The sequence below is a fragment of the Suricata suricatta genome, chromosome 1 (assembly GCF_006229205.1).
Source record: "Suricata suricatta isolate VVHF042 chromosome 1, meerkat_22Aug2017_6uvM2_HiC, whole genome shotgun sequence".
NCBI lineage: Eukaryota > Metazoa > Chordata > Mammalia > Carnivora > Herpestidae > Suricata > Suricata suricatta.
The window spans coordinates 182708763-182735363 of record NC_043700.1 but is presented as its reverse complement, the minus strand read 5'-3'; the positions used below and the strand labels follow the sequence as shown (position 1 = coordinate 182735363).

At 41.9% G+C, this 26601-nt stretch overlaps 1 pseudogene; it reads right to left on the bottom strand.

Annotated features, from left to right (window-relative positions):
• Window positions 1–23915: 23915 nt before the first annotated feature.
• Window positions 23916–24014, bottom strand: LOC115302766 (annotated as a pseudogene).
• Between the last annotated feature and the right edge of the window lie 2587 nt (window positions 24015–26601).

Here is a 26601-nt window from a genome sequence, read left to right as displayed (position 1 = left end):
CAAGAGGTAGGAAGAAACCCTCAGGAGGCATTATCACAGAAGTCAGGTCAAGGAGCAAGAGCAGTGGGTGAAGACCGACACTGCAGAGGGCACGTTGGATCCATACTGAAACCTGTTGGGTGTGGCAACAACGACATCACCACTGTGCTCAGTGGGAGCCATCTCATGAGCGGAGAAAGAAATGCGCAGCTGGATGCACTCATCAGAAGAGTGAGAGGAACTGAAGAATGGAGACAATCGTACGGCCAAGGTTGGCGTACGTATGTTTGCTTATTCATTAACCGGTTTATTTATTTCCTTTTAATAGGAAAGAGCCTTGAGCGTGGTTATGCTCTGGTCGTTGGAGGGAGAGCATGAGCATACATGAGAATTGGAATGGGATCCCCAAAAAAGTGCGCTGGGCCTGTCCTGCTGTCTGGGGGTGGGGTCTGATATCAGTCCCACTGCCTTAAAGCTCCATATCCAGTGGGACCTCAGCAGCCGTGCGCCCCAGAAGACATAACCATCATAAACCAGCCCATCCAACTAGGCTCTTAGTTTGGTGTCTCCTGAATCCTGACTGGACTCGCAGCTCTACTCTGAACTATTACCATTTGCTTAGCACTTACCTCAGTCAAGAACATCTTAAGTATTGTCCCTAAACCCACAATACTATCATCTGCCCTGACCCTTGAAAATTACTACTTTCAAAAATACCCTGTCGCCACATTCTGTCCGTGGCTTCGGATATGCTGCGGTGTCCTCGCTTGACAGTTGTGAGCTGGATGTTTTTACCACGTCAACTGAGATCCACCACTCACAGGGCAGGTAAAACGGAAAACAACACTCTGCTATGACCCCGCCCATTCCCTGCTCCTTTCTTTTGTTGTGGGACTGTGCAAGTTACGGCAAAGCCTGGTTGCTTCCCACATAACGGTGCAGTAGCCAAGGCACAGGCCACCTGACCATCCACGGAGTGCCCACCCAGCCATTCGTTCGTCTCTTCGCTTTGTAATTGTTGGGCACTTAAAGCACCAGGCGCTGTGGTGAGCCCTGGCGGTTAAAATATGCAGAGACAGTGTCTCCCACTCTCAGAGCTCATGTCCCAGCAGGTGAGCTGGTATTGATGCAATACCAGGTGAGAACTGGGCAAGGTAAAGAACCAGTTCGTCTAAGTAAATACACAGCGACTGGGAAGTTGCCTTAATCTTGTTTTCTGGAAAGTCTATAACCCTCGTAAAAGGTCAATTGAACATATGAAGTGTGGGCTTCTTATCCCAATGTAATTATTTCATGTGCCAGTTCACACAGTTCCAAAGGTTAACTTTACTTATGAAGGTGGATAGGTTCCAAGATGGTGATTGCCGTAAGGAGAACCTGTCTCCTTATGTAGCAACCAAAATCAGCCACTGAACTTGCAGGACCCCGAAGAAAGGGCTTTCTCATTGAATCTTTCTTTTATATTTTTAGCTGGTATCCGCTTGCCCCCTGTGCATGTCCTCTTCCTGTTGTTGTTGTTAACCTTCAGGACGAAGCACACGACGATTCTGTTGGCTGTTCTGGAGTCAAGTGTATTTGTTTGACCTCTGAGGAATTTAGTTCTGGGCACATGAATAAAATAAAGGTGAACTGAGCTGTCATGATCTGCGTGTCTCCCTGACCAGTTCTCCAAGCTTCTGACTTTGCTTGCTTTGCCGTTTCCTGACCCCTCTGACGTGCCGCTGCCGCTGGGTCTGAGCACCTGGCACCCTGTGTGTGGATGGGACACTGGGCCAGGACAGCAAGGGGCTGGGGGAGCCCTGGGAAAGCCAGAGACACCCCACTTTGGTTTCTCTGCACCAAGGTGCTATTCCCCTTGGTGTCTAAGCATGTCTGATTAGGTGGAGAAAGAATCAGAGGCCTTGGACATACATTTCATCTCCCAGATGGAAGTGTGTAATGAACACTACTGTAAACTGTCTGTGAACCAATTTAACACTAACTTTACACTCAAGTTATAGCAGAGCATTGGAAAAAGAAAAGGGGAAGAAACCCTAACTTGGACCCAGGGTTTTTCGGCACTCCCTGACACGTGTCACAGTTCCTGGATCGTGTGGCCTACCAAACAGTGGGTGGGGACCCATTTAGTCTTTGTTTCCAGTCTCCAAAGGTCCCCGTGCACAGCCCTTTATACCTAGTGGGTGTTGCTCTGTGTCCCTGTCTTGCCTGGAGCACAGGACTCTGGCTAGGCTGCCCCTGGAGCCCTCTGCTCAGAGGCTCCCAGGGCCTATAACCATTTCTTCTTCTTCTTTTAAAATGTTTATTTTTGAGAGGGAGGGGAGGGGCCGGGAGAGAGGGGGATGAAGGATCCAAAGCGGACTCTGCACTGACAGTCTAATGTAGGGCTCAAACTCCCAAACCGTGAGATCGCAACCTGAGTCAAAGTCAGACACTTAACACCGACTGAACCACCCAGGTGCCCCACGTAAGCACTTCTGCCAGGAGTGTTTCCTTCCCTGCCTAGAATGATAGATCACCTTGTTCTCAGAACCCCAGATGTCACTTCCCCCTTCTTCCTCGCCAGTGCCTCGGTGGGGGTGGGGCAGCGAACGTTAGCCCGAAGGGCCCTTATCTTCTACCCTCTGCATCTGCTCCCTGACACAGCTGCCTCCTGCTTCAGTCCAGCAGGGAGCCGGGAGCAAAGGAGGAGCACACCCGGAGAGAAAAGTTACCGTTTAGTGTCATAAAACAGCACTCTGCCGCACAAGCATAACTGCTAATAGAGAGTCCCCTCCAAGTATTTAGAAAAAATATTTTTAACTTAAAAAGGTAGCGGTGAATGACAAAGATTTCAGGCAAGACTGAGGGAGAAGACTTTGCAAACATGTGGAGGGGTGGTTTGGGGAAGCGCTGTCTTGTGTGTGCTGTTCCTCCCTTCCTCTTGTCCCTTCGTCTTGGCCATTCTCTTCCTGAGTCATATTGTCCTTCTCTGTCCATTCCCCATCGTTTTCCACTCTTGTCTGACACCCATCCCAGGAAAGCCATTGAGAGGCTTGACCAGGCACTCAGGGTTCCCCAACTTTGGGAATCTATTCAGAGGGCCAAGTGCCACGGTCTGACTTCTCCATGGGCATTGCTTCTGTAAAACAGCTCCTCCTAATTTCTGCATGAAATATTTTCATTGCTTTTTTTTCTTTTACATTTAATTTTGCCTTTTAATTATTTGTAACATTTATGTGACTCCAAAGTCAAAAATTCCAAAGTTAGACAGAGGGCACTCTACTTTCCATCCATATACTCTCCCTCCTGTTTGCCACAGCTGTCCGCGGGGAATTAGTTTTGCTTCTGCTTTATTCTTCCAGCGTCTCTTTTTGTGAATGTAAGAATATGTATATGAAAGGTGGCATACGACTTAGCAGCTTGTACCTTGCTTTTTGCACATAACAGTTTATCTTTGGGTCCATAGATAGATACATAGGAAACTCCTTCATTTTTCTTCAAGGCTGAATATACAGAATGGTGGGAATATAGCATAGTTTATAAGTACCTTATTGATGAACATTTGGCACAATGAATAGTCTTCTGTATCTGTCAATGACTTTCTTTTAATAAAAAAAGCGTATAGGTGGGAAGGCAGGAGGGAGGGTGAGAGAGACACATGAAAAGAGAGAAAGAGATGCTTGAGTTTTTTAAAAGATAGTCTTTTGAACAAGAATTTTTTTAATGTTTATTTATCTGAGAGAGAGAGAGAGAGAGAGAGAGAGAAAGCATGAGTAGGGGAGGAGCAGAGAGAGAGACAGAAGATCTGAAGAAGACTCTGCATGGCAGCACAGAGCCTCATGTGGGGCTCCGACTTACGAACCTCCAGATCTTGACCTGAGCTGAAGTCGGATGCTTAACCAACTGAGCCACCTGAAAACTCCAAGAATATTTTTGAAAGAAGGCCTGGATGTCCTTTAGGGAATGAACTGACATTCCAAAGTGTTCCCTATTTCTTATGGCTTTGTGCCCTATGACAAGATCCCAAGAAATACCCCTGTTGGTCCACAGCCATTGATTTACTTAATGGAGTCCCTGATCTGTTTGGCTGTTTGGATTTGTTTTGGCAGGTCGGGTTGACTTGTCCACAAAAGCAGGGTAGATTCTCGGGATGCCCAGAACCTCCTCTCCAGTATATTCTCTCAATTGTTACTGATTCCTTTCACAGAGGTTAGCCTTTGATTTGCATTCAGAGCCACCAGTAAGAGTACATGTGCTGACATCAGTGTGTAATGAGGTCTCAGGATTTGGGGGTGTCAGGTCCAACGTGTGGGGTTTCCCCCCATATCAAGCAAACCTCTGACACCAGCTAGGTGTTCTATAAATCAACTGAATTCTGACACTGTCTACCCAGAGATGGAATCAGATTCCACAGGGTAAGGGCTCAGTCCCACAAGACTGTCCCCATTTCAGATGCCAACTTTAAGTCCAGGCTGTCACCTGGGTTTCTTGCTGACTGGCTGTAAATCAGAGGTTCCCAAGATTTCCTCTTTGGGTTTCACTAATTTGCTAGGGCAGCTCGCAGAGCCTAGGGAAACCATTTATACTAATCTACCAATTTATGGAACGGCTATTAAGGGTTTCAAATCAATAGCCAGATGAAGGGATATATAAGGCAACGTCACTAACAAAGGAGCTTCTATCCCTGTGGAGTCTGGGGCCTGGCATGGTGGCACATGGAAGCAAGCTTTCTAGTTCCCCAGCCTCAAAACTCTCTGAACACTGTCCTTTGGGTTTTTATAGAGGCTCTGTTACATAGACATAATTGATTAAACCATTGGCAGTTGACTCAACCTTTAGTATCTCTCCCCTCTCTGGAAGTCAGGGGTCTGAAAGTTCCAACCCTCTGATTATGGTCTGTTCCCCTCCCAAACAGCCCCCCTTCCCTGCCCTTAGCTACTTTCAAAGACACCTCATTCACATATAAAAAGCACCTTTAATATTCCCATCACTTAGGAAATTCCAAGGGTTTTAGGAACTCTGTGCCAGAAACCAAGATGAAGACCAAATACATATTTCTTATAAAATCATAGTATTGTACACTTCTAGTGGGGACTTTCTTTCAAAGACATTTTGACAGAGCAAAAGACAGAGCAGGTGTGATGATGCCCATTAGCAGAAGGTGGAGAGGGTATCTTTGGATGGAGGAAGGAGAGCCTGGGATTATATCACACATTTCCCAGGGGGTCGCCAGGATGTCTCCCAAGCTCTGCAAAAGTAGTACGCCCCATACAATGATAGAATTTTCACCTCTGAAGCTGCTGCACCCTCTCGTGTGAATTCCGATCCCCTTCCCTTTGTTCATTGAAAACTAGAAACATCAGTTACTTGTATTTATCTCTGCCTCACCTGTATTTATGCTGCAGACATCCTAGCTCTGTCCCCCAGCTCTTCCATCCTTTATTGCCCTAGGATAGTCCTTCCAGAGGTCTTGCCTGGATGATTTCAGCAAAGTGGAGCAGAGAGGCCTTTGGACTCTGGAGTCAGACTCCCTGGGTTTAATTCATCGCTCTGTACTCACTAGCTTTAAACCCCTGGCAACTCACTTAACCCCCCCCCCACCCCGTGCTTCACTTTCTTCCTGTCACTTGTGGTGCACAATAGCATTTGTCACATTCAGTCACAGTGCGGATTAAGTGAAATCAAATGTGGAAAATGCTTGAAACAGTGCCTAGTGTGCCATAAATACCCAATAAGCTCTAGAGACATTTCAAAATCCTCTTAACTGTTTTCACTACCTTCTCATTTCTCTCTCTCAATTTCTCTCTATTCCCCACATGCTGGGCAGATTGGTCTTTGTAACATATATGAGCAAGGCACCACCCATGGAAACAATTTCTGGGATGCTTTGGACCCTCTCAAGCTGATTCCGCCCAAGGTCGTCTCCTGCCATGTCTCTGCAGGACTCTGTGCCCACCTGGTCCCAGCACTGCCGTCTACGTTCACATCTCTGTGCCTTAGGGGCTCTTTCGCTGGGATTTCCCTTTTCTCCTTTCCTCCTTGGTAATCCACCTCTCATCCTTCCAGGCACAGAGCAGATGTCATACACTCTGTGAAAACGTTTATGACCTCTCCCTCCTCCTCTTCAGGTAATGTTGGTTGTTTCCTTGTCTGTAGGTCCTGGGGGCAATTTGTACATCCCTCCAACTTAACCCAGCTGCCCTAGAAATGTGTATGTTCACCCCGCACCACTGGTGCCCCATGAAGGGGGAAGTCACCCTGTCCTGCATATCTCAGTTCTCACAAGACTTCCTCATGACCGGATCCCTGTGTACCCATTAAAGAAAGACACAGGGACACGTGGGTGGCTCAGTTGGTTCAGCGTTCAACTCTGGATTTCCACTCAGGTCATGATCTCACGGTCCATGGGATCCAGCCCCACGTCAGACTCTGTGCAGACAGTGCAGAGCATACTTGGATTCTCTCTCTGTCTTTCTCTCTCTCTCAAAAATAAATAAATACACTTAAAAGAGAGAAAAGAAAAATAGACAACAGGCCCCAAAGGAAGTTACTTGTACTAAGCCCAATGTCAACAAACCAAGACTTAATACCTTCCCAGCTTGCAGTTTCAGCTTCTCCGGGAATGTGAACTTTACCCAGTCAACCTGGAATTATCTGGTTAGTGGGTGATCTGTGTGAGAGACCCCCACCCTTCCCCCAAAGGAAGCCTGGATGAAATAGTCCACTCTACAAAATTTCCTTTTCTACCCCCATCTGCCTATAAAAGCCTTCTGTTTTGTACACTTCCTCAGAGCTCCTTTTTACTTGCCAGACGAGATGCCACGTGATTTGTGAATTATTGAGTAAAGCCAATTTGATCTTCAAATTTACTGTTACATTTTGTTGTTGTTTTAACATACCTTCCCTCACAGCATCACACATTCCACTTAGTAGGCCTCGTCATGGTCCCTAAATGAATTGAAGGAAGGGTTCTTTTTTTTTAAATTTCTTCAACTTTTATTTATTTTTGAGAGACAGAGAGAGACAGAGCATGACTGGGGGTGGAGCAGAGAGAGAGGGAGACAGAGTCCGAAGCAGGCTCCAGGCTCTGAGCTGTCAGCACAGAGCCCGAGGTAGGGCTCAAACCCACAGACCACAAGATTATGACCTGAGCCAAAGTCCGGAGGCTCAACTGACTAAGCCGCCCAGGTGCCCGGAAGAAAAAGTTCTTTACTTTATGGATAAAAGTGGTTGGGAAAGAAAATGGGAGAAATGAGCTTAGGGAGGGGCAGATTTTCGAGTCTTGTTATCTCGTTCCTGTGTTTTGTCTTTACTTCAGGAGCTTTTAGAGAGCCATTTGGGTGCCTCAGTCAGTTAAGAGTCTGACTTCAGCTCAGGTCATGGTCTTATGGTTTGTGAGTTTGAGCCCCACATTGAGCTGTGTGCTGACAGCTCAGAGCCTGGAACCTACTTTGGATTCTGTGTCTCCCTCTCTTCCTGCACCTGCCCTGCTCACTCTCAGTCTCTCTCTCTCTCAAAAATGAATAAGCATTAAAAAAATGTTTTTTAACACTTAGCTTTTAGAAACATTTAAGATAATGCAATTGTCAAACTCAGGGAGGTCCCTGCCCCAAGGATTTGCTGTCCCTTTCTTTGATTGCTCATTTCCTTCACCAGGAAGCAGGTAAGAGAGGACAGAATAAAATCCTCTACAACCACAAAATGGATATGATATTGTCTTATTGTACTATACAGTGAAGAGGGCGACATGTCTTGTGAATAAATGCTCTGATATTCCTTGTTTTAGCAGCATGACACTGAATTCAAATCTAAACACTGCTGTTCCATGTTGGATCATCATGCTCCTTCAGAAGAAAATTTACTGAACTCAACTGTGTCAGGTCGGGTTGCCCAGGAGCAGAGCCTGAGACAGGAATTGGTGTGAACATGATGTAGTGAATGAATGGACGTATTGAGTCCTCAGGAGAGTGGGGGGGGAGGGGGAGGCTGGGTGAGAGAAGGAAGCCTGGCAGGGATATGACCTCATCAGGGACTAACTTGGGGCTGATTCCATGGGGAAGCTCTGGAGCATGAATTGCACCACGGAGCCAGTCCCGACTTGAGGCAGGATTTATGGTTTTTAAAACCCTTGTGTCCATGAGTCATTGTCCCCTTATCTGAAGGGGGCATGGTAGAAGCTTAATCTCCTGGATGAAGTATCTCCCATTTGGTTGAGCACCAATAGCATCCATGACACCAAGAAACTCAGAGCAGAGGAGTGGGAAAAGGGGATAAGTCAGAGGTTGCACTGAGCACTACAAACAACCTCTCTGGGGTACCTTGGGGAGAGTGATACAGGGATGGGAAAAGTATGTGCATGTGATGTTTGTATGTGTGTGTTGTGTCAAGGGAAGGTGGCCACAGAGTTCCCGAAGTATATGGTACTGGGGCCCAGACAATGTTATTAGGATATTTAAGGAAATGATGACATCAGAAGACATTAGTAAAGCAGCAGACATTTGCTTTTGTTAATCCAGGGACTATTTACAAGGCCAGAGCTATTCTATGTTTGTATCTTGATCTGGCGGCAGTCAACTGTGGAGGCATGTTATGTTTTCTGCCTAATTTATCTATTTTATTTGGAATTTCCACCTGATTTACCCCATATAAATAAGGCTATTCCAAAAGGGCAGTCGGGAGTTACTACAGGAAACTCTGAATTGAGCTCCACCTTCTCTGTGAGCTAGACAAAAATGGGGTGAGTGTTAGGTTATAAAGTTCTTATTATTTGAAAAGGAAAAAAGAGAATTATAATGTGAAGAAAGACACAAAGCTTTAATAATCCCTCCCAGTAATTTTAAACCAAATGGGCAGGACCCCTTGCGTAACTTGGTTGGCACTGTACTTAGATAGCTCCAGACACAACTCATTGGTCCTCCTAGAGGCTGTAGAGCTGCTTAAGGTCTTTAAATAAGATCCTTTTAAGAATGAATGGCCCTAGAAAGCTGGAGAACTTGAAGACATACATGTGACCAACTTTGTACTTCTATATTTTTAAGAGTTTTTAAAAGACCCTAGTTTGTTAGTTGTCTGGATATCTATGGGTTCGACAGATATTTTGTACAGCCATCAGAAGGGCCAGCATTACATTTCTAAAGTGTGTTCTTCCAACTGGTCTTCAGTGGAAATTCCTATCTCTGCAGCCATCATTTTCTAGATGCCTGAGTAAGATCTTGCAAGAGTAGGGTTACACCTGGTGAAAGGACTAGCATGAGCCAAGTTGAGTCTTTAGATCTTAAGAACCAGATATTGTGTTTTTATGTGTGCATGTGTGGTTGAGGCGTATAGATTCAGAAGCTATTTCAACAGCTCCTTAAAATAGTCTTTGACAAGTCTGTAATTATTAGCTTCTTTCCTTCTTTCTTTTAGAAGTCTGGTGCAGAAGAAATAATGAATAGTCAGTTGTAGAGGTTCATTCATTTGGGTTCTAGTTAAAGTCATAAAGGCTCTAATGTTAGTGTTATTGACCCCAGTAAATGATCTGTTAGGCCACTTATAAAACTGTAATAGTATTATTTAAAAGTATTGCCAGAGAAGTATTATTTCAAGCAGAGATATAAAGATTTATTATACATATGTGTGTGCTTTATCTACAGTGAGTTGAATTTTACATAAATCTGTTTATATGTGTGTGATAGGGTGCCTGTATGGTGGAATTAAAAAAATAATTTTAATGTTTACTTATTTTTGAGAGACTAAGAGAGACAGACCATGGGTGGGAGAGGGGCAGAGAGAGGTGGAGACACAGAATCCAAAGCAGGCTCCAGGATCCAAGCTATCAGCACAGAGCCCAACATGGGGCTCAAACCCACGAACTGTGAGATCATGACCTGAGCCAAAGTTGATGCTTAAATGTCTGAGCCACCCAGGTGCCCCTAGAATATTTTATTAAAAGTAAACATTAAAAGCCATACTGGAGATGCATCCTTCATACATTAATAAGAGTTGAGGCATGTCTTTGACTTTGGAAAATGGTATACAATAACTTTTAAAAAACCTGCTGCAAAACATTTCTTAGTTTATAGAGGTTTGGGAAGAGAACAGATGTATCTGCATAGGATCTTAAAAGCCTCCTGGATGGAAAGAAAGGGAGCTAACAACCTATTCAACCAAGTGTTAAAATTAGTTAAACTTGCCGCAGTGGACTGTAGTTGTCCTGACCTAGGGACAGTGAGAAAAGAGGACTTTAAATTTTCCCAAGGGGGAATGAATCACAGAGAAAGTGGGGTCTGGTAGTGATCTGAATTCCAGAGGATAACCCCAAGACAAATGGAAAAGCTCAATCTGGCATACTATGAAAATGAATTCAGAATATCCACAGGTAGGAACTGGGAAACCACTGATCTTGCGTGTCATGACAAAGAGCTGAAACAGTCCATGTTGCTCTAAGGGCCACCGAAGAGTTTTCAGCAAGGCGATGGCTTGGATTTTGTATGAGAGAGCTCATTTCAGTGACCAATGTGGAGGACATATATAAGAAAAGCAAGAGTAGAGTCTGGGAGACTGTTGACATGTTTCAGAGGAAAAGAATAGGGCCTGGGTGAGTCAGTGATAAAAGAAAGTGATAAAAGTGATAAAAGAAAAAGATTCCAGTAGGCAGAGGTAAAGCTATCATGACTTGGTAATTGATTGGCTCAGGGGGAGCAGTGCTTAATTTGTTTGCTATTTGTGCTCTTTATTATTATTAGAAAAAGTGGGAATTGGAATAAATGGCCAATTATTCCCGTCTTGATCATTTGTTTAAGTTGTCAGTCTCTAAAAGGAAAATGATGAAGATGGGGCTTTGATTAGCTCCACTTACTTTCATAATGACTGTGGTTATCATTTCCAGTTTATTGAATGGAGTCATTGTTTTAATTTGCATAAATGGCATTTGGATATGCAAAAATCCAATTACATTAAAAGCTAGATATCAATTGATGTAGGAGAACAATTATCTAGATATGGTCATGACATTAAAGGGAACAAATGTCTGACTCCAGAGTTTGCCAACATTTCTATTGAGTTAATGCTGGCTGCCAAAGATTGATGGGATGAAAACAAAGAAAAGTCTAGATGATCATAGCCAAATAGTACCTCTGCAGATTGGAAGGATGAGGGTATAAAATATTTCTTTTTAAAGAAAATATTTAAATTAGAAAAACAACACATTTTTTATTGTAAAACAACAATAATAACAATAATCTAAAGTAAAATAATGGTGTATATTGTAAAAATTAAAGAGCATCCTCTACTACAATTTCCTACTGGCCAGGACCTCGGTGGGTAACTATTGTTAATAGATAGGTGGGTAGTCTTCCTAGTAGAAAATGTCCTTAAAGAGATTCTGGAGCCAAGAATATACAATGGCGAAAGAACAATTTCTTTAATAAATGGCATTGGGAAAATGAAACAAACACATGCAAAGGAATGAAACTAGACAACTGTCTTATACTTCACACAGAAACTCAAAGTGGCTTAAAGACATGAATTAAGTCCTGAAACCATAAAACTCTTAGAAGAACATACAAGTGGTAAGCTCTTTGCCATCAGTCTTGGTGATGATTTTTTGGCTCTGTCTCCAAAAGCAAAGGCAACAAAAGCAAAAATAAACGTCTAACTTAAAAGCTTCTGTACAGCAAAGGAGGTCATCAACAAAATGAAAAGGTAATCTACTGAATGGGAGAAAATATTCACAAATATCATATAGATGATAAGGGGCCAATATCCAAAAATATATATATTTAAAATTATACAATTCAAGAGCAAAAAACAATTCAATTGAGAAGTGGGCGGATGATCTGAATGGACACTTTTTCAAAGAAGCCATACACATGACCAACAGGTACATGAAAAGGTGCTCAACATCGCTTATCATCAGGGAAATGCAAATCAAAACCATAATGAGATAGCACCTCACACCTGTGAAAATGGCTAACAAGAAGAGATCACAAGAGCTGTTGAGGATGTGGAGACAGGGTAACCTTGTGCATGGCTGGTGGCTATGTAAATTTGTGCAGCCACATACTTGTGGAAAATGGTATAGAGGTTTCCCAAAGAATTAAAAATAGAACTACCATATGTTCCACAATTCCACTTGCAAGTATTTATCCAAAGAAAATGAAAACATTAATTAGAAAAGATAAACACACTTCATGTTCATATCAGCATTTACAATAGCCAAGGTATGGAAACAAACTAAGTGTCTATCAGTGGATGAATGGATAAAAAGAGCAGGATATGCACTTTTGCACATGCACACATGCACACATGCACACACACACACACACACACACACACACACACACACTGAAATATATTCAACCATAAAAAAGAATGAAATCTTGCCATTTGCAACAATATGAACAGACCTTAAGGGTATTACACTAAGTGAAATGAGGAAGAGAGAAAGACAAATACCGTCTGATCTCACTTATAAAATTAAACAACACCAACAAAAACCCAAGCTCATAGATACAGAGAGCAGGCTGGTGGTCACCAAGTGCACAGATACAGAGAGCAGGTTGGTGGTTGCCAAATGCATAGATACAAACAACAAAATGTGGTTGCCAGAGGCTAGAAGTAGGGGGTGGGCAAATGGGTCAAAAGGTACAGATTTCTAGTTCAGCTTGGTTGACTACAGTTAATAATACTGTTCATATTTGAAAATTGCTACACTTACTTTTAAGTAGATCTTAAAAGTATTATAAGAAAAAAAATTTTTGGTAACTACATATAGTAATGAATGTTAACTAGACTTAAAATTTTTTTAATATTTATTTATGTTTTTGGGAGAGAGAGAGACAGAGCGCAGAGACAGGGGCAGAGAGATAGAGAGGGAGACAAAGAATCTGAAGCTGACATGAGGCTCCAAGTTGTCAGCACAGAACCCAACGTGGGGCTTGAACTCGCGGACCGTGAGATCATGACCTGAGCTGAAGTTGGATGCTTAACCGACTCAGCCACCCAGGTGCCCCTTAACTAGACTTTTTGTACTCATTTCACAATATACACAAATATGGAACCATTGTGTTGTACACGTGATATTAATATAAGGTTACAGGTCAATTATACCTCAATTTAAATTTCTTTTAAGTAAATAAAAATCAAACATTTAAATTGACCAAATAAAGGAAAAAATTACATCGTCATTTCAATAGATTCAGAAAAATCAGTGGACAAAGTCCATCACCCACTCAGAACAAACAATCAAAGCGGGAAGAGAGATTCTGTTGGTGTTACAGAATCTATGACAGCATATCTTTCATTGATGTAACCTTTGACTTATTTCCTTATCTGATAAAATGTATTTGATTATTCAGGTCATAGCTTGCCGGATGGCTGAATGCTAGAATTGCCGCTGGCAAGAGGTGTCGTCACATTGGGACGGTTGACGGTGTGAATAACTGAGACAGGACAAAGAGCCAGGAGAAAAGGGTCAAGTGAAGGTTGAGTACAAAAGGCAGATGCCAGGCACAAAAATAGGACGGGCTTGGGAACAGAAGTTTGAAGTGCACCTTTTCTGCCTTCATTCTCACTGTGATCTTGTCATCCTAAACCCCTGCTGCTGAGTTTTACCCCCAGCCTTCTATGTATTCTCCCAAAGGTCACCAAGGGACCATTGGATCACCTCATTTGATGACCTTCCCTCCGATTCGACCCTCCTTAACCTTGCTCAGTGTTTGACTTTGCCAACCATAGTCAAGAATCTTCCCCTTTCCCTGGATGCCATAAAAATGTGTTATTCCAGTTCTTAACTGTCCCTGACCTTTCTTGCCCTAACTTCCATTCTTACACCTCCTCCTCTTCCAGTCCTCAAATTGTGGGTTTTACCTACAACTTTTCTCTGCTTTTCCTTTCTCTTAATTAAAAAAAAAATTATTTGTTTCTGAGAGGTTGAGTGTGAGTGGAGGGGAACAGAGGATCTAAAGAGGGCTCTGTGGTAACAGCAGAGAGCCCATGTGGGGCTCAAACTCACGAACTGTGAAATCATGACCTGAGAAGAAGCTGGACACTCAAATGTCTGAGCCACCCAGGCACTCCTCTTTCTCTGTATATTCTATTTCATGAACATTGAATCTGCATCTATAGCTTCAATGATGATCCCTATGAAAGAGACTCTGAGATATTATATAGATAGATATCAGAATATGGATCTAGCCCTCACCTTCCCTGGAGTTCTGATCATTTGTTTTTTGTTACACTCTAGACATGCACCATTTGTATTTCAAGTTTGGCACCTCCAAAACAGAACTTGTCCTCTTCCCATCTAACCAATGGCCTACAGGGGTCTTGAAGACCTGTCCCTGCCTACCTTTCCAGTCTCGTCTCCTGCCACTCTCCCACAAGACCCGTCTTTTCTGGTCCTACCTACATAACTGTTGTTGCACTGACATGTCACGCTCCCACACACCTCTATGCTATTAACTACGTTCCACTCACCTGAGACACCCTTCTCCCCTACTCTGATTTTTTTTTCTCCCCAGACAGCCCTTCTGCAACTCTCAAAACTTCTCTCACGCATCACCTTCATTAGGAAGCCTTGCTTGAATCCTTGGATCCAGTGTCCTATCATTATCTCCCACAGTACTCTGTGGAAGCTGATATTATAGAACTCTTCCCACCACATGTATTTGGTTGTTTCCTTGCTTGTAAATGGCGAGCCCTTGAAGAGGAGGATTATGACTTTGGTGTCTGTGCCCATAGGGCCTGAAAAATTGTTTCACACGTAATAAAATACTGGATAAACATAAGAACCAGATTCTCCCTCATGGCTTTTCTATTAAATTTTTTTTAACATTTGTTCATTTTTGAGATGCAGAGATAGAGTGCAAGCAGGAGTGGGGCAGAGAGAGTGGGGCAGAGAGGCAGAATCTGAAGCAGGCTCCAGGCTCTGAGCTATCAGCAGAGAGCCCGACATGGGTCTTTAACCCATGAACAGTGAGGTTATGTTGTGAGCCGAAGTCAGACACTTAACTGACTAAGACACCCAGGTGCCTCTGGCTTTTCTATTTTTGATGATGGTGAAACCATCTCAAATTTGTATCTTTAACCCTGACCCCTCCTCCTAACTCCAGAATCATAACTTTGCAACATCTCTGGGTTTCTCAAAGACAAAGGCTCTAAGCAAAGCTCTTGTGTCCCTATCTCAGTAGGGACACAGCTATTTATCCAACTGCTCAAGGCAAAATCTTGGAAGCATCCTTAATTTTTTTCTTCCACTCCAGATCAATGGCTATTCCTCATTTATCATGTATCACTCTATTATAGTAGACTCATTTCCTACCACCACCACCCCTTGTGGACTCTGTTTTGCCTGCACAGACCTCCCTGGTGCTTCTTGAACATGCCAGACAGTTCCCTACTTCGAGGACTTTCCTTTACCATTCTCCCTGCCTCAAATACTCTTCTTCCAGAACTTTGTGAGGATCTCTGACTCACTCCTGTCTGGTCTCTGCTTAGAAGTCATTTCCAGAAAAAGGACTTCTCTGACAGCATCATCTTAAAAAGCACCTGCCTGACCTTCAATTCACTTTCTTTGATTTTTATCCCTTTCTCCCAGATATTTGAATTTTATGTTTCATTATGTACCTATCGATTATTTATTTTCCCTGTATATAAGTTCCCTGAGGATAAGCTATTTGTCTATCAGGCTCTTTGCTATAGCACAGTATCTGGGATAATTCCTGGCATTGTAGTAGATGTCTAATAAATATTTGATGATAAATTAATTTATCCTAGTTCTTGAGGGTTTTGGGTCATCTTTAACTGCTCACTTGTTTTCCTGCCTATTTAAAGTCACCAAATCCTTTCAGAGTTTCCTTTGCTCTTATTCAATTAACAGTTATTGATGACTCAGGGTATGCCTATCATGGAGTTACTTCCTTTTTACAGCTACCACATCACATGAGGCAATTAATACAACAAGGCCTTTGTAAACTCTAAAGCACAACACAAGCCATTTGCCTTCCCATCACACTGTGACGATACTAATTAACGTTACTTCCACTTCCAACCTGTACAGGAGCCTTTGACAGATCTTCCAGCTTCTAAATGCTCCCTAGATAATACATTCTGAACCCTGCTGCCCACTTAATCTTCTTAAAGCCTTGCTATAATTATGTTCCTCTCTTACTCAAAAACTTTGACTGCTTTCCAATTCCTGACCAAATAAAATACAAACTCTTTGGCCTATAACCAAGATCCTCCCCAACCTGGCTCCAGATGGCCTCTTCACTTTCTGCCTCCAGTCCCCATCAAAACTTTGGTTTTCAGGTCAGTCTAGACCACTCACTTTCCCTAAGCACACCTGCTTACTCCCCCTTGTCTTCACTCATGCTCTGCCTCTGGCAGGAATGCTGCCTGTACCCCTTCCCTTGAAAAATTCATGCCTTCTGGCCCCAGAGCAAATGAACATCATGATGTCCTCCTTGGGTTTTTCCACCTCCAGGTGATCGTTCTCTACTTTTTGCATGTGTATAGCATTTAGTTCTTTCGCTTGCCTACTGGAAGGCCCTTCTTATCCCCTCATCCTAGCTTTCCTTGAAGAAAGGAAAAAGGAAGGAAGGAAAGAAAAAGACACAAGGAACACTTGTGGTATCTCTCTCCTCTTTTACCATTCTGATTTGGAAGGCAGGGGGAATCTGATCTCTGTCCAAGCTTCTGTGATTGTTTATCCCTCCTTTCAAAAGAGACCACCTGTCTCCCTCGCATGGATCTGCTGGTCAATGCTAGGCATACCTTTCTGGCTCCTGACTGCATATGGTAGGGTTCTGAAGACAGGTTGTCATCTTGGCGTTCTGAATTGGGTGGGGTGGGGGAGAGCTGGGAAGCCTACATTTGCTATAAAATAAACAACATTCTCCAATAGCCTTTCTGAATTATAAGGCTTATGTTTTGGTCTCCATACATGTGACTCCATTTCTTAATTAGTTCTGAACTCTGAAGAGAAGGAGCAATTAATTATCACCCTTCTTTAAACTCAAACATCACCCAGATGACCCCTTTTATGAACTCCTCTATAGTACAAAATGTATGATGTCTTATTCAGATTTGTAACCAGTATCATAAGTATATGAAAAGAAGAGGCTATAATATATACTGTTATCCTTCCTAAATCTGTTTTTGACTTTTAGGCAAGTATTTACTTGCATGGAGGTCATAATGAGCAACTAAGTTTGATACTAGGAAAAAAATTAAAAATAAATGATGAGAAATGGGATGTTTTCTTTTGGCTGATGACCAAAACTAGTTACATTGTATGACAAATTCCCTGTATTATAAAGAGCAACGTTGGACACATTTCTGGGGGACTTTGAGATAAACAAACGGGTCCTCTGACTATCAGTTCCAATGACCACCTTCAACTATGTAGGGAAAAGCTTGGGAAGATGCTCTAAATGGGATTCACAGGTATAAGAGCATCATGGCATTTCTCTGATATTCCCACCACTGGGAGAAGAGAGGAGGGCTTGTTCCTGAAGCCAAGTTAGGGTGGTCTTCAAAGCAAACTTCAAAAGGGGGAATATCTTCTGTGAGATTTATCCTTTCCTAAAGAATTATGAGCATGTGGGGGTGGCCAAAGCTTCCTGAGATGAAGATTGGGGCAGCAGGTTTACTGACCAAGACTTCTAGAATTCGGTAGAGCAAGTATGTCTTAGTGACCCCATTGAAAGCACTCATACCTGAGGTGTCCTAATACAGTCATACCCAGAGCAAGTGTGAAGTCAGTTGTGGGAGAAAAATTACATTAACACTCATGGAGTGCTTAGTCAGGACTAGGGAGGGTACATGGATTATTTTTTCATCCTCATAATGCCCCTAAGAAGTGGTACTTTCATTCCTATTCTACAGATGAGAAATGGGGGCATGAAGAAGTTGTTTGCTCAAGATCATAGGATTAGCATTGTTTGTAACTGGTGTTTAAAGAGGCAAATCCTTGTGCATATTACTTTGGTTTTGATACCACCTATCTATTGGCGGTACCCAAATTTATTACTTCCAGCTCTGATCTCTCTCTCTCTCTCTTTCTCTTTCTCTTCCCCTGGAACACAAGTCTTTTATATCCAACTCCTTACTCGATAGCACCATCTGGGTCTTTAATCGGCAATGGAAAGCTCATATGTGCAAAGCAAAAATTCTTTATTGTAACCTTTTCCTATTCTATTCTTTCCTCTCCCAGTTGTTTAGCCCAGATTGTCCTTATCCAATACGCCCAGTCCATGTCAGCCTTGAACTCATCAACCTTTTTTCATCTCTACTGCTACTTTCCTAGGCTAAGGCACCATCCTCTCTCTGTCTTTATTTTTCCCTCTTCAGTCCTCTCTGCAATAGACATAAAATTATTTTCATTCCCCTCCATTGGTCTTTCATTTCTCTGAGAATAAAAGACAAACTCAGATGAAGCCTTGCAAGGTCTGACTTCTTCTCCTCCCACCCTCTCCCCATTTCTTACTGGACTGAAGCAGCATCAGCCTCCTTCCTGTTCCTCAAGAGTCCTAGCACTTGCACTTGCTCTTTTCTCTGCCTACAATGCTCCTTCCCACCATTTTGCATCATCTTCATCCTTTTTTTTTTAATGTTTTTTATTTATTTTGATACAAAGAGAGACAGAGCATGAGAGGGGGAGGGGCAGAGAGAGAGAAGGAAACACAGAACCGGAAGCAGGCTCCAGGCCCTGAGCTAGCTGTCAGCACAGAGCCCGATGCGGAGCTCGAACCCACAAACATGAGATCTGACCTGAGCCGAAGTCGGAGGCTTAACCAACTGAACCACCCAGGCGCCCCCATCTTCATCCTTTAGATCTTAGCTCAAGGTCACCTTCTCATTGCTACTCCCAGTTTTTCCATCCCTTCCCCTTGTTTACTTTTTTCCAGAGCCCTTCATACAATATGTAAGTATTTTGTGCATTACTTTTGGAGTTGTTTTTTGGACACATTCATTTGCACCTCCTTCCCCCAACGAGAGTATAAGCTGCCTGAAAGAGTGCATGGGTCCCTGTATTTCCAGAATCGAGCACATTGCCTGGTATATAACAGGTGCTCAACAAACACTTGTTAGATAAATGAATGAATATTTAAGTAAATGCTTGTCACACAAAAGAAGAGAGAACCAGGTGTCAGATGTCATATACAGGATATGGTGACCTTTTAACCCAAGGTTTTCATAAAATATATGGTGGGAAGTATGATAATTGTCATTAGTAAGGGGACTCTTTTTTTTGGAGACACTGATGTTATTTAATTTTTTTTAAGTTTATTTATTTTGAGAGAGAGAGAGAGAGAGAGAGAGAGTGAGAGAGCTGGGGAGGGGCAGAGAGAGAGGGAGAGAGAGACTCTCAAGCAGGTTCTGTGCTGCCAGTGCAGAGCCCAACACGAGACTCAATCTCATGAACTGTGAGATCATGACCTGAGTCAAAATCAAGATTCAGACACTTAACCAACTGAGCCCCCCAGGCACCCCTGGAGACATTTAAAAGCATCACTTATCATCCATACTTATCCCTGTATTAAAATAATATTTTCTATTTTCTCATGTCCTAGGCATTAGGTTAGTGTCTGGGGATACAATGGAATAGTCTTGGGTCCTGTCCCAGAGCTTATGGTGAAGCATTCCCCTCTGGGCAGGAGTAGGGAAAAGTGGGGTGGGGACAGGAACAGGAGCAAATCTCCAGCAACTCCTCGGTTCTACAATATTCCCAGGGAGTCAAAGTCACAATTTTTTTCACCTTAAATACAATGTATAATAAAAGCACAGAAAGAGTCTCTAAGGGATATCAAAATGCCCATCCTTTGAAGATGAGAATTACCAATGAGCAATTGGAGCAAAGTTTCATCTAGTGATCAGTTAGCTGTCGGAATGCTAACTTTTCTGATGTGAAATTTAGAAGTTGCCAATGCTAACGCTGAAAGTGAGAGCTTAACATACTTTTAAGCCATTTAGAGATTACAATAGCCCTGTGACTCAATATTTTTGCCAATATTAACTTGTAATGCAAGGGGACATGGAGAACGCAGTGGGTTGGAAAACCTCAATGAGTGCCCTTGCTATGTTTCTACTGACTCATTAGCCTTGAGGATGTTACTTAATTTTTTTGTTGATAGTTGACTCATCTAGATATTGGGGATAAAAATAAAAGAATATACATCATGACATTGTTGTAGATTAAATTAGCTAATCCATACAAAGTGATTAGCATAGGGCCTGCCATCCAGCACACAGAATGTTAGTTAATATTAATATGATTTTCTGGGGGGGGAATTATTATAGTACCACCTACATAACAATGTTGTCATGAGGAGTAAATGATGTGTGTGTGTGTATGTGTGTGTGCACACATGAGAGAGAGAGAGAGAGAGAGAGAGAATATGATAGGAGCCAATCTATAGTTGTTGAATAATCTACTGTTTTAGAAAAACTACAAAGTGTGTAGATTGCTGTAAAAAATCCTTTCTCTTCTTATTTCAATATTTATTTTTCAACAAAAATATGTTAGTTAAAAACCTTCGTATAAAAAAAAAAAAGAAAAAGAAAAAGGATGCTCAAAACTTTACCAGCCAGGTATGATACTTAGCATGCTTCCCAATCAGTAGGGCATGGATACTGGCCAGTCAGAATAGATGCCAGCAGTGGTTCCAAAATCGGGTTCCGAAGACCTTCACTCTGCCAAGCATTATCCTTTTGCTTAGAAATTGTGGGAAGGTCTTGGAGCCATCCTGAGCAGGGACTAGAGAAAAGAAAGAGATGGCATGAGGTAGAAGGGTTTACATAGGGTAGCAGGTGTTTTCCAGCAAGGACAAGCAGTTTTGCGAGTTTAATCTGAGTTGACTGTGTTGGTGCCTATGATCTGAAGTAGCTTTGTCCCCCAAACTAAGCCCTCTATAAACTAGATTTGAAAGGAGAGAGAATACAGTGTGTACGCTGTTCTCCCACTTATTTTTCATCTTAACCAAGGGTTGTTTGCCTGAAAGTAAACTGAAAGCTCTGTCGGTGAGTTGGGTCAAAGAGAGGACCCAGAGAGTTCTGCATCAGAAGGCTGCTAGTATTACATCATGGATCTAAACAAGGCGGTCTGTTTTTGGAAATATGTGGGTGAGTTGCCAATTGCATCAGCCTTAGCTGTTGCTGCTCTTGATAATACATTATTAGTCATCTTTATTCCAACAGAATCCTCATCATTCTCTCTAGATTTGTTGCTGAATTTCAAAGCCACTTTAGTAAGAATATTTATAACTGATATATTAGAAATCCTGCATTGTTTGAATAAAAACAATTTATTTGAAGATCAGAGGAAAAGTTGGGCAATAAACATGCTCATGGTCACCAATTTTTGTTTTACAAGAGCTACTAATGAATTGAGGGTTAGCCTACCTCTGTGTAACTCCTTTAAGATCTATGGTGACACACCAAATATCAATGAACATTCAGTGACTGCTGTGGGTTGTGGTGTTTGGAGAAGGGATCACAAAAGTTTATATCCCTTTTCATGTGAAAGGAGTTTATTTTATTTTATTTTATTTTATTTGTGAAAGGAGTTTAAAAAGGTTATATAAACTGATTGACACAAATAACTTTCATGATCTACCTACTGGGTAGCTTAAATGAAAACACTTTTCATAAAGTGTATTAGCCAAGATTCTCTGGAGAAATAATACTGACATAATGTCTCTGTCTCTAGCTCTATAATTTGTGTCTCTCTAATATTCATATCTATTTGTAAATCTATCTAATCATGTATCTACACATATATTTTAAGGATTGGCTCATGTAATTCTGGAGGCTTAAGCAAGACCCAAGTCTGATGGGGTGGGCCAGCAGTCTGGAGACCGGGGGAGAGTTGCAATTAGAATCCAAGGACATTCTGTTGGCAGAAGTCTCTCTTGCATGAGTGAGGTCAGTCTTTTTCTATTAAGGCCTTCAACAGATTGGATGTAGCCCACCCACATTATGGAGAACAATCTGCTTTACTCAGAGTCCGCTGATTTTAATGTTAATCTTTTCCCAAAAAACACCTCCCAGAAACATCAAGAATAATGTTTGACCAAATATCTGGGCACTGTGGCCCAGCCAAAATGATGCATAAGATTAATCATCACATAAGATAATGTCAAGAAGTACCAGTTCATGTCGTTAGTTATCTGTTTCCAAGAGAAAGCTGACAAGATGGCAGAATGACTTTTAGTTGAGAAATAGCTGCAGGTAGAGATGTTAGACTAGAGAGGAGAATCTATGTATGCCCATTCTATTTCCCTGGAAAAACCTTAACTAATAGAGATCATCCCTAGGTTATTTCTCCACCCTCTGGATTTTCAGCTCTTCCATCAACTCTGTTCCCTATATTCAATTCTTTCTGTATGGAAGACTGGGTTTTCTTCCCCTGTGGAGCCCTCACCATACAACATATTTGAAAGAGGCTTTTTGGAGGACATTGGTTAGAGACTATGCCAATATCACCTCAGAAAATTGATGTGTGTGTATAATTAATGCTGGAAGAGAATTTTACAACTTGTAAAGTACTAATACAAATTATTTCATGTAACATTTCTCCCTCTTTTATCCCAGTGAGCTGAGGATTATAATGCTGCATTTCAGTGAAGACAATGAACCTCAGTGAAGTTAAATAACTTGACCCATATCATGTATCTGGGAGACTGAGGAGTTGTAGTTTGAGCCCTAGTTCCTAACATGAAATTAGGTACAATTTCTAACACCCTTGTGGCTACTGAGTGGCCACAAAGTGTGGTATTTGAGAACATAGCCTATCTGTGTGAATGCAAGCAAGTTATTTACATTATCTGTACCTGGTTTGCATACCTACAAAATACCTTCATAAGCAGATTTTGAGAACTAAAGGAGATAATGTATATAAAGTACTAGAAAATTACTGACAGTGGCACTTAATACAAGAAAAGTTAGCTATCAGAGCCATAGCAATACACATACTCTTATACAACACAGGATTTGCACTGAAAATTTGTCTGATGAAAGGTGATTGTGAGCTTCGTGTGGTCAATGGAGTGGCAGCTGTCCATGAGCAGTTGATTACCAGTCTTTAGTGAAGTAAAATTTAGAAACATTAATATCAATCTAATATTGTTCCAACATCCAAGAACATAATCAGCAAGCTCATTTTATTTTAATTGCTTTGTTTCAACTCACAAAAGTATCAGCCTGTGGTAGGTGTAGGGAAGAAAGTTCATTTTTACCGAAGGTAGTTTGGGAAGCATAGGAAAACTCTCTAATCTTGGCGAGCCCAGGAGATTTAAGCACCAGCATCAAGAAGAAAGGGAGAAATAGGATTGAGGAGCCACAAGTTGCATGAGTTACATCTTGAGAGGCACTCAGAGGTTTTTAGTGGAGATGGATGTCAGGAGATGCTTTAAATTAGAGGTCACAGATAGAAGCCCCGAAAGCAGCCAGATGGTACCATAAATGAAACATGAAGCTCGAGTCTACAAATAGTCCACTTTATTTTCATTTGAAACATGTAGGAATATATTTCTTGTTTTTCTGCAACTATGTGGCCTTTCTACTTATCATTCTCTCTTTCTTATGATTTAATAGAAATGTTTGCATAGAAATAGTTCAATTTCCTTTAAACTCTATTCTCAAAAAGTAGGAGTGTATGTTTCACAATACAGGACAAACTGACTCTTAGCCAAGGGCAGTAAATAGGATTCTGATATCCGCCTCATGTTACACAGTCTGTATCATCACTGGAACTGTGATTGAGGCAGGGAGGGCATCACTGTTAGGTTAGGTTATGTCTTACAACATATCTAAGTTTCAGAAAGGGAGAGTGATCTGGATGGGCCTGGACTAACTACGTGAGTTCTTAAAGGGGACAGGGTTACTTCTAGAGAGAGATTGGAAGCATGAATGGGATTTAGTGCGTGGTAAGTTCTCCATTGCTGGGTTGAAGACGGAGGCGATCACCTGGTGAGGGATGAAGGCAGCTGATAAGGACTGAGAGTATCTCTCTGTTCCACTGATAAGAACAGATACTACACTTGATCTTAGCCAAAAGGCCGAGAAGCGATGAGTATCTCTCTGTTCAGAACCAAGAAGGAAATGGGGAGCTCAGGCCCACAACCACAAAACTGAATTCTGCCACAACCATATGCATGGAAGAGGATTCTAAGTTCCAGATGGGAACATAGTCTGGCCAACACATTGATGTTGGCTTTGCAAGACCCTGGGCAGAAAAATGCAGTCATACCAGACCTGGATTTCTGATCCACAGGACTGTGGGTGTTGTTTTAATCTTCTAAGTTTGTGGTGATTTGTTACATAACAGTAGAAAACAAGTATAGTTGGGGCTCCTGGGCGGCTCAGTTGGCTAAGCTTCTGACTTCAGCTAAGGTTGTGAATCTCATGGTTCACGAGTTTGAGCCCCACATGGCGCTCTGTGCTGACAGCTCAGAGCCTGGAGCCTGCTTCAGATTCTGTGTCTCCCTCTCTCACTGCCCCTCCCCACTCACACTCTGTGTCTCTCTGTCTCTCTCAAAAATAAATAAACATTAAAAAAATAAATATAGCTAGGAAGTAGATAACAAAGTCAGAGGAAATGAGAAAAACTTAAGGGCTCTTGCTCGGTCAAAAAGGAGCAGCCACCTTTTGATTCCAGCCTCTTGTTGTATGTGAAAACATGGACTCAGTGTTCACAGATCGTCTGTGTGCTCCAGACCCAGGGATCTGGAATTTTGTATGAAAGAGTGTGAATTTGGACAGTTCTTAAAACACACACACACACACACACACACACACACACACACACGCACACACACACACACACACACACACACACACACACACACACACACCAGGCCAAGCAAAATATTTTCATGCCCTGAGTTTGTAGAATGATAGTTTGCCATCTCTGACCTTAAACTTCTCGGTTGGATCGGTATGTTTCCCTAAAATTTTGAGTTCTTTTCTAGATCGTTAATTGCCAAATAAAATTCAAGATCTGACTTTGAGAAAGGCTTTATTATAACTGATTCTTGGTATCTATTGAAAGCTCACTTGGCTGGGAGATCAGTTTTCATTTCCTTTAGTTTAAATGCTAATGAAGAAAAGATGTCTCGGAGAATTCAACCCTTCTACTGAATTATACTTCAGTCTCAAGAATTTGTACTTAAAATACAAAGTGTGAATGTGTGGAGTAAAATAATGCCTCTCATAGAGCCATTGTACTCTAAAGTTAAGCTGAAAGTCATTCAACTTCTTTTAAATTGCTTTTGAGTCTCTGTGGGGCTGACATTTATTAAGGTAGCTTTTTAATACATTCCCTTGTAATAACATTATTCCTTATTATATGCTGCCCCCTAGTGAAATAGCCAAAGAGCTGTGCTGGTGATTTCAGATTTTGTGCTTTTTGAATCCAAATTTTGGTTAAGTATTATGATTCTCCTAAATTTTATAGAGCTAGGTTAGGAGAGATTTCCTATAAACAGAGGGTCTATATAACAACATTTTTAACCTTTTTCTTAACAGATGAAAAGTTACTTTGTTGTATTTTTGGAGAACTAAAATTCAAAAGCATGTTATATATTTTTTAATGTTTTATACTTACATAGAACTTGTTTCGTTTCGAAAATTGTTGTGTTTCATTTGTCAGAGAGGTGGAAGTTCATAAAAAAAAGGGGAATTTTCTGGAAAAAAGTCATTGTTAGTTTGAGTGTTTGAGAGAGGTGTTCTTGCTCCACCAAGCTCCAACTTAGAATTTCCCAATATCCATCCTCCTGCCGTCATTTCCCTTCCCTGTACCATTTTGTGTTCAGTTCTGGGGATTTGTTTGTTTAGTTTCTCAACATATTAATTAAGATTTGAAATTCCCAGCATGAAGAGCAGGTCGCCTATTGCAATAAACATTTTCCTCAGCTAGAAATGATCTCAGACTTAAAAAATGTACTTCCCTCACTTTATAGCATGAATATACATCCACATGGGCCCTGTAGTTTCCTCTGATCTCAGACTTTCTTCAAGGCTGCGCTGAGCTGAGGTTAAAGTATCTTCATGGCCACTGAGTATCCTAGATTCTAGGACATGTTCTTTGTCCTGGATGAGGGAGCTTGATAAGGCTGAGTTGGGAAGGGAAAGAGATGGAATGCAGTAGCAGGAGCAAGTTGACCATGGTCAGAAGAAGAGACCTCAGCTCTGCAGCATCTGGAATGGTCTGTAGCCGATGAAGTAGAGTTTATTAGCAACGTCTTATCCACCCAGCATTGTGGGCCCTCTCCTAAGGCATGCAGGGCAAGAAGAGAAACAACTCACCATAGTGGGTGGCCTAAGCAGGGGGAAGAGGAGCTCATAGGACGGCCTGCTTGGATGGGCTTGAGCCCAAACCGCCCTCCTTGGATCCTATAACACTCTTTTCCTTTCTTTTTAAAAAATGTTTAATGTTTATTTGTTTCCACAAGAGAGACAAAGCAGGAACAGGTGAGGGTGGAAAGAGAAGGAGCACAGAATCTGAAACAGGCTCCAGGCTCTGAGCTGTTGGCACAGAGCCCAATACTTGGCTCGAACTTGGGAACTACAAGATCCTGACCTGAGCTGAAGTCTGATGCTTGTAACACTCTTTTCTATACAAGCTAATTTAAAAAAAAGCAGTTGTAGCAATATTAA